The 12,916-nt window shown below is 45.3% G+C and overlaps 1 protein-coding gene across 1 annotated transcript in view; it reads left to right on the forward strand.

The window, feature by feature from the left end:
* LOC133348933 (S-adenosyl-L-methionine-dependent tRNA 4-demethylwyosine synthase TYW1-like) overlaps window positions 1-12,916 on the forward strand; it is a 136,573-nt gene that overhangs the window by 102,604 nt on the left and 21,053 nt on the right.

Genomic DNA, 12,916 nt, shown 5'->3' on the forward strand with positions numbered 1-12,916 from the left:
TAATTAACTTGCACCATCTGTTCTCACGGGTTGGTTTTTGTTATTTTATCTTAATTAAAACCTTTTACACATATGTGATACATGGGTAAGTGGATCTCGCCTATGACCAAATCGCCCTCAATGTGCCAGATTTCATCAGCTCTTGGAAGCTGAACAGTCTTAAGCCTAATGCGTTGGCGTGTGCAGCAGTAGTTGCTTGCGCACAACCACGTCCACGCCGATGCTCTCGTGTACCACGTCGTTCATTCTTTAGGCCCCGTCTCCCCTCCCCCTCCCGATGCGTTCTACGTGGCACTTCGTGCCGTCTTTGAGCCCCGCCCCCCTCCCTCCCGATACGTTCCATTCATTGGCTACTACATTCTGATGAGCTCCCCCCCCCTCTCCTCCCCCCTCAACTCGCTTTTAAGGGATTACATCTTGAATCATTGCCTCACTTGATGCAGCAAATCTGGCTGTGACGGTCCCACCTGATGACGGAGACTTGTGTTGCCTCCGAAACGTCGTGATTTTTATTTATCTTAAGCCTGGTTATTAATTGGAAGGGGGATTCCCAGGGGGGATAACCACGTGCTGCGAGGTGGCAGTAGCGCAGTGGTTTCTTGAATCCATCTCCGCAGAGCTTGTGCGGGGTTTCCTCCGCTACTGCCGCTTGTTTCTGTACGCCAAATACTCCGTAATGGGATTCGCCAAACTTTCGCAAAAATTGTCTTTTGACTCAACGAGGATTTCCTATGAGTGACATGAGGATTATCTAACGGGGCCACAGCTGACATGAGGATCTCACCACTCACTGCCTTGCATGTAGCTACTATAATCACCCAGGAATGTCTGTCCTTAACGCTTGTGACGTCACTCCACATCGAACAGCCCCCCTCATTAATATTCATGAGCAGGTGACGTCCTCCAAATGGACACACCCCCCCCCCCCCCCATTATTATTACCTACTATAGTGAGCCAAGAATGTCTGTGTGCAACGCCCGTGACGTCACTCGACGTCGACTAGCCCCCTCATTAATATTCATGAGCAGGTGATGTCCTCCAAATGGACACCCCCCCCCCTCCAATTAATAATAATTAGCGGGTGACGTCACTTCACATGGGGGGTGAGGCGCCTCCTCCCCCCTCCTCGGCGTCAACTCACAACCCTCACCACAAAGGCAGAACCCTCACATCATGCGATCTCCGTAACGCTGTTGAGACATCTAAGTAAAAAGGACGTCATGATGAACAAGGGAAAAATGAAATAGGTCTGTGTCACCGCGCCCTTACAAATTGCGCGCGCATTCATGCAATGGATACCACGTCGCGGTTTGCTTTTCGCTTGCACGTTTCAGATTTACTGCAATACACCCGTCCTTGGACGGGCAAAAGGCTAGTCCTGTATTAACTAAACATGTACTGTACAAGAATGTATCATTTTATATGGGCGCCTTGTCTTCATGAATGAGCGTGGGCAGAGTTGAAAAGGTCTCATGGTGACATCACGACCTTTTTTTTCGTGATGTACAAAACTGTTCCACTTGCATTAAAATGCCGTAAAGATCACACATGCAAGAACCCCGTGATGTCAGTTCATGAAAAGGCGTTTGTGCATCGATGTTATCACCTTAATCCAACATTTTAATGACGACACAATTAAAACTTGGATTAAAAATAGCAGCTGTCCACTCGCTCCATAAAGAGCTTGCTCAGTTTTACACGCAGGCTTTCGCTACCAATGTTATCCATAATAGAGGGTTTTTTTGGGTTAGTTCGCGTAAGTGTACAATGTTCCGATTTAAAGCTTTCGTGACTGCAGGGATTCATCTTCTTGGTTCTTTCGGTGAAGTCACGTAGAATGGAAATAATAAAATAATAAAAATAAAACATAATAAAATAATTCTCACGACGTTTCGGCCACAACGCAAGCAGCCGTCCTCAGGTGGAGAACAGGTCTGTCGAGAAGACAGAGTCTGAAAGATTCAGACTCTGTCTTCTCGACAGACAGAGTCTGACAGAGTCTGAAAGATTCAGACTGTCTTCCCGACAGACCTGTTCTCCACCTGAGGACGGCTGCTTGCGTTGTGGCCGAAACGTCGTGAGAATTATTTTATGATGTTTTATTTTTATTATTTTATTATTTCCATTCTACGTGACTTTACCGAAAGAACCAAGAAGAGTGTACAATGTGTCGTACTCGAATTGCAAGCAGCTCTCGCCTGGCTAAATCAAGGGAGTCGGGCTGGGTGGTGGAGGTTAAACCAGGAGATGCTCCCAGCCGCAGACACAGCTGAGGAATTGCCCCAAGTCACCTTGGAACCAGCAGCTCTCATCCGTGTAGAGGCCCAAGTGCCTCTTCACACGATGTATCATTCCGCCATCATTTCTCATCGTGTGTTTCATTCTGTTCATTTTCCAGCTATTTGGCTGAAGGACAATTCTCCTAACACAAGGCAGGGTTGTTTTTTTTTACTTTGACATGTGAACAAGTCACTGTCATTATTATAGTTTTATTTTCAAATTCTCCTTCATTTGCCGGTAGCAATCTGCACTTGTGCGTCATGCGGCAATCGCACGGTGGAATACTCCTGAAAGTGACCTTTCGGCGTCCTTATTTTCCATCTAACAAATGACAGTCTCCTAAATGTGATCATCAGAGGTGACCGCGAGGTTCAACTCCGCTTGTGAGCAGAGTGGAGCGTGAATGGAATAAATGTGCAATGCCAAATATTGCCCCGCACCTCCGATAAGCACAGTTGGCTACGTACGGTGCGAAAGAAGTTCACATGAGAATGGTAGGCGGTATGATTTTTTTTTTGCGTATACAAACGTGTTCCCTGTCAGCGAGCAGCCCTTTTGTTTTCCAGTCATCAAAACAAAACTGTTTTGTTTTGATGACTGGAAACCAAACAAAACAAAACAGATTTGTTTTGATGACTGGAAACCAAAACAAATCAAAGCAATAAAGCAAATCTGTTGACTTATGCGAGGAGTGCGAATTACATGAGCACGGGAAGTCTGTTCTCTTTCCATAATTTTGGGTGGCATTCTACGCACTGTTGGTTTCACGCAAAAAAAATATGTCTCCCTGAACACAAAAGTGTGGCCTGGAAACAAAGAAATACCGCAGCACTCGGCATTGAAACGCGTTTTGGCCTCATGTGCAGCCAAATGTACTGAGACGTGAGGTCAGTGATCTCGTGCCTTGTGCATGTGTTGGGCTGAACAAGAACAGGATAACTTTGGAGCAAATTGGCGCGCGCGGCAATGGCATCGTTCTCGTCATTCACTCACTGCGGAAAATAATTCCGCATGAACGGCGCGTAACTCATCACAAGGACCGTCCGCTCTGCGCAAACGCTGCTGGGCAATGCCTCCTTTACTGGTCCACATGTGAAGCAACGATGAAACAGGCCGGATAAAAAAAAACATTTATATATGTGGAAATAATTACACGGTGAGTGAGATTCTGTCTCTTGTCAGGCAAGAGAATCGCAGGATGAGCGGGACACTCAATTTTTCACTGCGCCGGTTGGAAACAACTTCCATCGCATTTAGTATTCTTTCTCCTCCGAGTAACTGCACTCACACGTCGCGACCTGCCGTGGCGTGCAGTGTGGTGAGCACAACAGGGCGCTCCGCAATCCAGGGTCGCCGGTTCGATTCCATCTTTCTACATGGTAGTTAGAAAGAATTGGCAACCCCCCCCACCACCAACGCCTGCCTCTGTCCAACCAGCAGCCCCCCCCTCTCAGCCAGTCTGCATAACAAAGGCTCAGTCCTTCTATCTGGCAACAAAACTGACAGTTTTGTTGCCAGATAGAAGGGTAAAGAACCAATTATCATATTTTTACTGGCAAATGAGGTCCCCATAGTGTAAAGGCTCAGTCCTTTGTTATGTAGACTAGCCGTAGTCTCAAGCCGTACCTTACCATAATAATAAAAAGTGGGCCTGTCCTGGCCCATCCCCCCCCCCCCTCAACCAGTATATATACGGGGTAGTATCTCTTGGAATCTCTCATTTACTTGATTACAGCAAGCGTGATGTGACGGTTCCACCTGAAGACGGAAGCTTGTGTTGCCTCCGAAACGTCGGGATTTTTATTTTATTTTACTTTTATTAATTAAATTAAAAAAAATTATCTACGTGACTTTACCGAAAAAACCTAAGAATATGAATCCTTGCAGTCACGAAAGCTACAAATCTAGAAGTATAAATGGGTTCGGCTGCGTTGGTAGATTGGCAGTCTGCACGTGGTGGGGTAAAGTGTGGGTATGCCCACCTCTCCTACACGGCTGGTCAACGTGCAAGAGCAGACCGGATACTCAGTAGAGTTCGCTCCAGTAGAGGTCCTTCTGCCAGCAGTGGAGTTGGCAAGCGATTTCAGGACCGCACCTTTACCTTACACTTTCATTACGTTCTGCTTAAAGTATGGCTTTTCAGGGGATACATTCTATCGTATATATTTCTCACACATATATACATTTATATGTAAAAGTAGGTGTGGCATGATTGTCGATTGAACGGTGCACTTGCGTTTCTGTCAACTTTGCGATTTGAAACATTTACATCATGCAAAGTCCTTTTATACAAAGAAATATGAAATCGCCCTTCTCAGAGTTTTTTGTTACATTTTAAATGCGTAAGAGCACCACTCACGGGGTACTGCTTCTCCTCAAACTGCAGGCATAACATGTAAATGGCCTGTACTTACATTTCAATGGCTCGAGTAGGCACTCAATTTCACGAACAATTAAAACTGTAATGAGAACTACCAAGACGCGAATAAACTGTGCACGTGTTTGTTTGCTTTTACAACGTATTGGGCGGATACACATCGCACATCGCTTTGAAAGTAAAATGTGACTCTAGGTTACACTTAGCAGCAGAGCTTCAGATATTTAACATTCCAAGTGTCGCCGATTGAGCGCGGCGGGTCGGTTGCCTTCATTTACCACGAGGTGTGCGTTGTGGCAATGCATGCGTTGATCTTGCATCCCTGTCGGCGTGCTCGCGACGTGGTGACACGCTCAGGAGAGTTGGGAGTGAAACAGTGTTTAAACCAGGCCAGAGATTATGCACAACCCGACCAGGTTATGCCCTTGGCCCCCCCAGTTGTCAAAACATTGCTCCCTGGACAGAAGCCTCCTTTCACTCTGCTGTCCGGATCTGGAGCTGCCTCCCTGATGCACACTGTCAGTGAGATCACTGATTTTGAGTCTCCGGGCCTTCAAATGCCGAGCTCACACGTGGACGTCTCCTAACTTCACCACGCACCTTGTAGGGGACTGAGCGTTTGAGCTGCGGTGAACCAACAGTGATCGTGCTGATTAGATGTACTGATGCGTGATATGCCTGCTGTTCACAATTGCGCTCAATAAAAAAAAGAGCCCACTGAATCTTAACGGTCTCTTTTACAAAGGAGATCTTGGTCCAAAGCCACAATACCGAATTATCAAAATTACTAAATCATGAATGATGGTGTACAGAGAGAAAAGTCTGGATAAAACGGACGCGTCAGTATTAGACAGTCAGGCAATTAGGTGCAGCATGAAGTTAAACGGAAACCTAAAATGTAAGCAAAAGTACAACATTTATTTGAAACAGGAGGTAACGATCAAAAGCACTTGCTTTGGGCAGGAAATCATTGCAACATGTAAAAGGGGTGCGATATAGATACAGTATATCCATGTCTGTAAAGCATAACAGTGGAGGGAAAATATTCCGAACATATTTGGTATATAGTAGATTTCAGCTAACGCACCCGGGTATTGGATGTTGATGAACGCAACCAACCGTTTGATCTGAACATCTGATGCTGTGCTCAGGCTATGTACCCAAGCGGAGACTTTTTGCTCCTTTGCCCGAGGGCCCGGTGGATTGTTACGTTTCAACCACGTCAAGCGTCGAGCGTAGAATTAATGAGCCTATCAAAATTATTCACCGCGCAGTTAATCTATCGGCCTTGCGCGGCTTCCACGCGCGACCACGCACATCCAACAAGGGGTTGTCCCATCGGATATGTACGCTCGCAATGAAGGCTACCCTCTGGATTGACGGAGAAAACTCTAAATCAATTAGTGCCACTGCATTGTGGGGGAAAAAACACGGCACTAGCCCAATTTAGTTGCTGGCACCGGAGTTTTTTGCCCCTTAGTTCATGAAAAAGCAACTAACACCACAAGGGCTGCCAGTGTGTTCTGTGTTTTTGTAGTTGTTATTTTAACTAATTCTACAATCACTTCACCCTGAATATGTCATAGTTGTGTTGGATCTCAGGCTGAGCAGGATTGAGCATGGTTAGTGCTTGCGCGGGTGTTATAGGCATGAGATTTAGTCAATAGACTATTCCGTGAAATTGGCTGTATCTGTAGATTGAAACTGTATGTGCAAAGCTTTGAGTGTTATCCCCTCTGGGTAGTCCCCGGTTTCCTCCCACATGCCGGTCATAAATTAAATTGACCAAACATCCCCAAATGCAGGATGTCTTAAGAGTATTGAGATTCAGTGAGGCTTTCCTGTGGAATTAAATTCATCATTCTCGACCCTGAGGAAGATTTCCACGTGTTACCAATAAATACCACACAGTGATCCGATTATTGCTGCAAAAGGGCCACTGCAAAGTCAGAAACATGCAGGAGATGTACAGTCAATGAAGGGGCCTGCTGAGTAGCAGAGATTATAGTTTAAATTTTTGTGCCAAATGTCATTGGCGAAGCCAGCAAGTCATCTTCTTGGTTCTTTCGGTAAAGTCACGTAGAAGGAAAATAATAAAATAATAAAAATAAAACATAATAAAATAATTCTCACGACGTTTCGGCTACAACGCAAGCAGCCGTCCTCAGGTGAAGAATGAGACACTGCCAAGCTTGGAGCGTTTATATAAGCTGGGTTGGAGGGGGAAGAAGAGCGCCTTGACAAAATAATTTGCATATCAAGAGGGATTTAGCATATTTATGGGAATGCGTAGGAGGTGGGCGGGGGGTTTCAAAGTCATATTATGCCTATGTATTATGCAGGATTAGCAGCATCAAAGGGAGGGGGTAGGGGGTAGCATTAGAATTTCCGCTGGCCTCTTTGTCACATTACAACTGGACCAATGAAAACCTCCAATATTAGAACGCTGACCTTTGAGGGTGACCATTCGTAGGTTCTCTATGAAATTCGTGGCCTTTTCATATTTTGGAGGCAGAAAATGAGAGCCAGTTAAAATGTAATAATCTTTATGACAAACAGTTCGATTATTATTGTCAATATGGCCTTCATGAGCCCTTTACAAATTTTAAGTTGACACGTGCCCAATCAGGTTATGCGAACGTTGACATTTTCACATTTACATGCTGTCGATTCAAACTTTTCTTCGCCACCGTCTGCTGCAAAGCAGTAATTGTTACGGCCGGAGCGTTTAAATAAATTCTGATATTCTGTTTACGTTCGAAGATAATCGCTAACGGCGGATCTTTCGCCGGTGCTTTCTTTTGCCGTGGTAAAATGCGAGGGGGAAAAAATTAACCCGTAAAAACAAAGTTTTTCACTATAAATCCTTTATATGCGTGGCGGCTAGAGTCCTCTCGTCCTCTGGCTTGAGATGGCTGCCACCTATGGGTCAGATGATTTCCTGCCACCATTAAGCAATTGGTAATTAAATATAATTTATTTTTCCTAAAAAGTGTAAAATTTTGGAAAAAAAATTTCACGAAAATTAATTGTTACGCACAACGAGTCTGTGTGGAAAATGTCAGCTCGATTGGATCACGGGAAGTGGGTTAAAAAACGACCGAAAGATTTGCACGGTCGTAAGCGCGCAAGCAAGCAAGCATGCGAACTTAATATAAAGGATTTAAAAATGGCTACCCAGCGGCTCAGCTTCCTTGGCCGAAGCCACTGGTTTTGGTGGCATCATCGCTTACACAGGTGCCTGCTGGCATCGCTCGCACCCCTGCGCGCAGTAGAATTAGTGGCAGCGAGCAGCACTAGATAACACCGGCAAGCTGGCTTTAAGTGTCGTCATCATTATTGGCCGTTTGGCGTAGCCCATCACATCCTGACGGTGTAATTTATTTACCCGTTATAGCTCGGGATATAATCGTCATGCATACATTTGATCGTAGTGCATATTTTTATTTTGTAAGCTTCGTTTCTTTGGAAATGCAGCTTCAAAGCTGTGTTTCCCTGTTTACGTGAGCATTTATGCGGAACACATGTTAGTAAGTAGGTCCACAGAGTCGCATATGTCTCGTTTACAACAGCAGCAGGGATGTTAAACTCCCGCACGCAAATAAATCATTGTTTGAATTTCCTCATAGATTTAGGGACCTGTGGTAGAATTTAACCCTGAAGGCGAGGGCTCCACCCTTGCCTGAATTAAAAGTGCCTGAGGTCTTTTTTGCCTGAGGGATATGGGGACGTTTGGCTTTATGGCTCCCACCTCCTATAAGCCACTGTTCACATACATATTATAATTACTCATTTAGCCAGAAAAAGCACACTTGGTCTGAAAAGCATCTTTTTTTTCAAGAGCGCCCTTGATTGAGATGTTTTGCCAATTATATTCTATGCTTTAAAGTTTAAAGCTATGGGAGGAGGAAACGGAAGAATATTTGAGGAAACTCAAGCAGAACAAACTCAACACAGAAAAGTGCCCGAGTCGAGAATTGAACCCAGGTCCTTCTTGCTCTCTGGCACAAGTGTTATCTTGACGCCCGGCTTTAATGTTGCGATAGAGCAAGACAATACTTGTTAACAGGAAGTAGTATACAACGTGACTCAGGCACAACTAAAACAAATCACCATGATCGTCATTAACACTGCCTTATGATGGACGTTTCGGGAAAAGGTCCTTCATAGCATTCATGGCTCTATAGTAAATAGATTTCTTTAACCTTACGTCCTCCTCTTGACACTCGGATCTGTTGATTGAGCGAATTGACCTCGTGACCTTAGTGGTTAGACACGCCTCCGTGTCACTATTGTTAGTTTTCATTCTTAACTTTAGTTCAGTATATTTTAAGCGACACACACGGTGTGATTTTATAAACGAGACATCCAGTGGCCAATACAGTAAAACCTTGGATTGCGAGCATAATTCGTTCCGGAAACGTGTTTGTAATCCAAAGCACTCGTATATCAGTTGTGATCACGTGACGCTCGGCAGACAAAGTGTATACGCGTACTACTCGTATTGCAAGAACTCGCTCGTTTATCAAATTAATATTTATTTACAAATTTTGCTCGTCTTGCTAAACACTCGCAGACCAAGTTAGTCGCGATCCAAGGTTTTACTGTACCTATTTTTTCCAACTGCGGAAAAATACATGAGCACAACATATAAAACCAGCTTCACACTCTTTATATAAATTAACTGTTCTCCAGCGCCTGACCCACGAACGGAGTTCCGCCTTCTCAATGCTAACCGACCAATGGCCAACGGCAGAGTGTACGCCAGGCTCGGTTAAACACATCCATGATAGCAGTTTGGATTTAGACTTAATGGCGAAACAATTATAGGTAAGGAAAGAGCTCGCTAAGAAGATGCGCCCTCAAACCGTAGTCATTTTATCTCTGGACATTTCTACTGCCAATCCCGAGACCTTTCATTCCTGCCTTTCCACGCGCCAGAATTATCGGGTTACCTGCTAGTTCAGGAGGTCTTCATGATGTGCACGCTGTGTCCTGGTCTGCAGTGAATGTTAAGTGGCCACTCTATCTTTGTAAACGTAGGTGGACTCATCGCCTCCCCCTGACCCCCCCCTCTCCTCCTCACTTCTCTCTCACAGGGAGTGGCCAAGAGAGTGAGGAGGGGTCAGATGGAGGGGATTAGACCTCGTATCTCTAGAAAGACAGAGACAGTCAAGATTGGCTACTAAGTTTATATTCCCTGCAGGAGAGGACAGCCGTGTGCACCATGAAGACCCGAATGGTTATCTCGAGAGAACTGCACGAGTGGACTGGCAGAAATCACGGGTCTCGGAATCGACACATTGGCACGGCTGAGGCTGTGACCCCATTGCTTATTATAATCACGCGGTGCACGATGTCCAATTCAATGCGTATTCATCAAACGCCACTTAACGTAACGCCATGCATGTCTTGAGATACGCACGCATGCACAAGACACAGTAATGTCAATGTACTGCTGGATGAAGGCCTCAACAGGTGGGATTGGTCCTGGGTGCTCGGGGTTGGCTGTCGAAACACGAGGCTCAGTGTGGTACTTTCTGATCGGTCATCTGTCCGACCGTGCTATCAATCGATGTCGGATCAAGAGTGTGCGGGTGCTGCGTAGACGCACACGTACATTGACACACTGCTGCGTAGACGCACACGTACATTGACACACTGCTGCGTAGACGCACACGTATATTGACACACTGCTGCATAGATGCACACGTACATTGACACATTGCTGCGTAGACGCACACGTACATTGACACATTGCTGCATAGACGTACACGTACATTGACACACTGCTGCGTAGACGCACACGTACATTGACACACTGCTGCGTAGACGCACACGTATATTGACATACTGCTGCGTAGACACACACGTACATTGACACACTGCTGCGTAGACGCACACGTACATTGACACACTGCTGCATAGACGCACACGTACATTGACACACTGCTGCGTAGACGCACACGTATATTGACATACTGCTGCGTAGACGCACACGTACATTGACACACTGGTGGTACGCTACTGCTGCTGCTGCTGCGAGTCACCCTCAAGTTGTTGAAAGCAAAACTGCGCACGGCCCATCCCCTGTTGGCGAAGCGCCATTGATTGTGCTCATTGTCATGAACTGCAGACGATAAATGTCTCTTTTTTTCGTGCCGCCTGTGGCCCCGCGTCCGCGCGCAGCGCAGGGGAACTGATGCGCTGGGGTTTATGTGGCCAGTGATTTCACGTTACCTGAGGGAGAGCGAGGTTATTTATATCACCGCGGCAGAGGCCCGGGCTCGCACGTGGAAATGTGTCCTGTGCTGGAGACGCGCCGTGAAGCCAAGCGAACAACGCATTGGCTGGGGACATTCTCCCTCCTTTCGCTCAAATTAAATGAGATTATTTTTTTACAGAGAGAACAGGCCGTCTGATTTGTTCAATAATGGAAAAACTGTACTCGCGTAGAACGTCTTACGTAAATTGTTGTTGCTGTCATTATTATTAGACTCATGTATACAAAATGCATTTTGACTTACATAACACCAAATTCACGTGTGGGGAATGATGGCGTAGCTTGCAGCACACGGAGCAGTGAACCCTTTGATCTGAGCGCCATTAGTGGCCACGGCTAAAACCAGCGATATCTTACCAGTCCTAGGCCATCTCGTCATCCTACCTCCACTGACCACTGTGGTGAAGTATGGTCAGACAACTCCCGGGACCAATCCCATATGTTAAAGTCTTCATCCAGCAGTACATTGGCAAAAGGGGCTGTGAATTGCTATTTATTATGCGTGCGTATCTCGAGACATGCATTGCGTTATGTTAAGTGGCGTTTGATGAATATACATCGGACATCTTGCACCGAGTTGTTATCATAAGCAATGGGGTTACATGCTCAGCCGTGATAATGTCTCGATGGTAACTGGAAAATTATGTAACAATGTAAATGATAAATCCCAATAATAATAATAATTTCCTGCTTTATCCTGCAAGGTGTTTATGTTTGTGCCAACCTTATTATATGTCATCTTGTCATGCTAGAACTGCATTTAGATGTACCTCTGGGTTTTTTGGCCGTGTAAAATAAAATAAAAATGTATACCCTCCTGCATGAATGCATGCACACACACACACACACAGAATTATCATTTTCCCAATGTGTAGGGGCAGAGAAACTAATATCACAATACACAGTGCTATGTACAGTGTATGAAATACCTCACCATGCATTTTTCTGAAGAGTCAATCTCCCCATACAGGGGCTTACAGCTGTGGATGCCCCAAGGTGACTTGGGCCCATTCCTCAGCCTAGGCTGCGGCTGGGAACGTCTCCTGGTGTAACCTCTACCCCCGGCGTGACCCCTCGCAGCCCACAACCATCTCAGCGATGATCTTTACCTCCCTGCCCCGCTTCGACCAAACGGGTTGCGCTACCCACCTTGTGTAGTAGCCACGGCGTAATTAACTTGCGAGAAAATTGAATTCACCGTCGTTTGTTTAACCGGGTCAAGAGCCCATTAGGAGTGTGTCTTTTGTAACGGAAGCCTCCTAGACCATGGTTGCATGTGGGCGGCTATTAATTTAATACATTTCTGCGGCTGGTAATGTTCAAAATATTCTAGTTGGGTGGTGCAACGGCCGAATATAAGGGTATAAATATGGCTTTTGTGTGTGCAAAAATTCCATTTACAAGTCCGTTGCTGTAGAAATGCTATAAAATCGGATTAGCGCTGCCACGTGTACATTGCACGTGTGCACGAACGCCCTTCCGTTCACACGTAATGTTGTAATCATACACACCTATCACACTATTTTCTTTTGTACAGTCGGAGTACAAAGGTATTTCTAATTCTGCGTTGGCATGTATAGTGGTGGTGCGTTAATGAAAAGCCAGATACAAAATACAGATTCGTTTTTGTACAGATGCAGTATTCAAATACACAACGTTAAACTGTCAACACGGATGAAAGGGGGGGGGGGGATTGCGATTGTGTATTCACGTAATTAATGTATGAACTGCACTTGTTTGTTCATTGCTGTACACTCATTTAAACGAGCAGCTGGGAAAGAAAAAAAACCCAAAAGAAGGCTGTGATGAATGCATGCGTGATATAATGATGCCTGGCCCTGCCGTTTCGTAATTGAGTCAATGATGTGATCAATAGGTACAAGAGTAAATCAATTTGTGGCCATTGTTGTCATTGTTGATTTTGATCATCTTGTTTTCCACTGCAACGTGTTGTTAAAAACACAAAAGATAGATA

This window comes from Lethenteron reissneri, chromosome 28 (assembly GCF_015708825.2).
Source record: "Lethenteron reissneri isolate LAM-NWPU_2019-01 chromosome 28, ASM1570882v1, whole genome shotgun sequence".
Classification (NCBI taxonomy): domain Eukaryota; kingdom Metazoa; phylum Chordata; class Hyperoartia; order Petromyzontiformes; family Petromyzontidae; genus Lethenteron; species Lethenteron reissneri.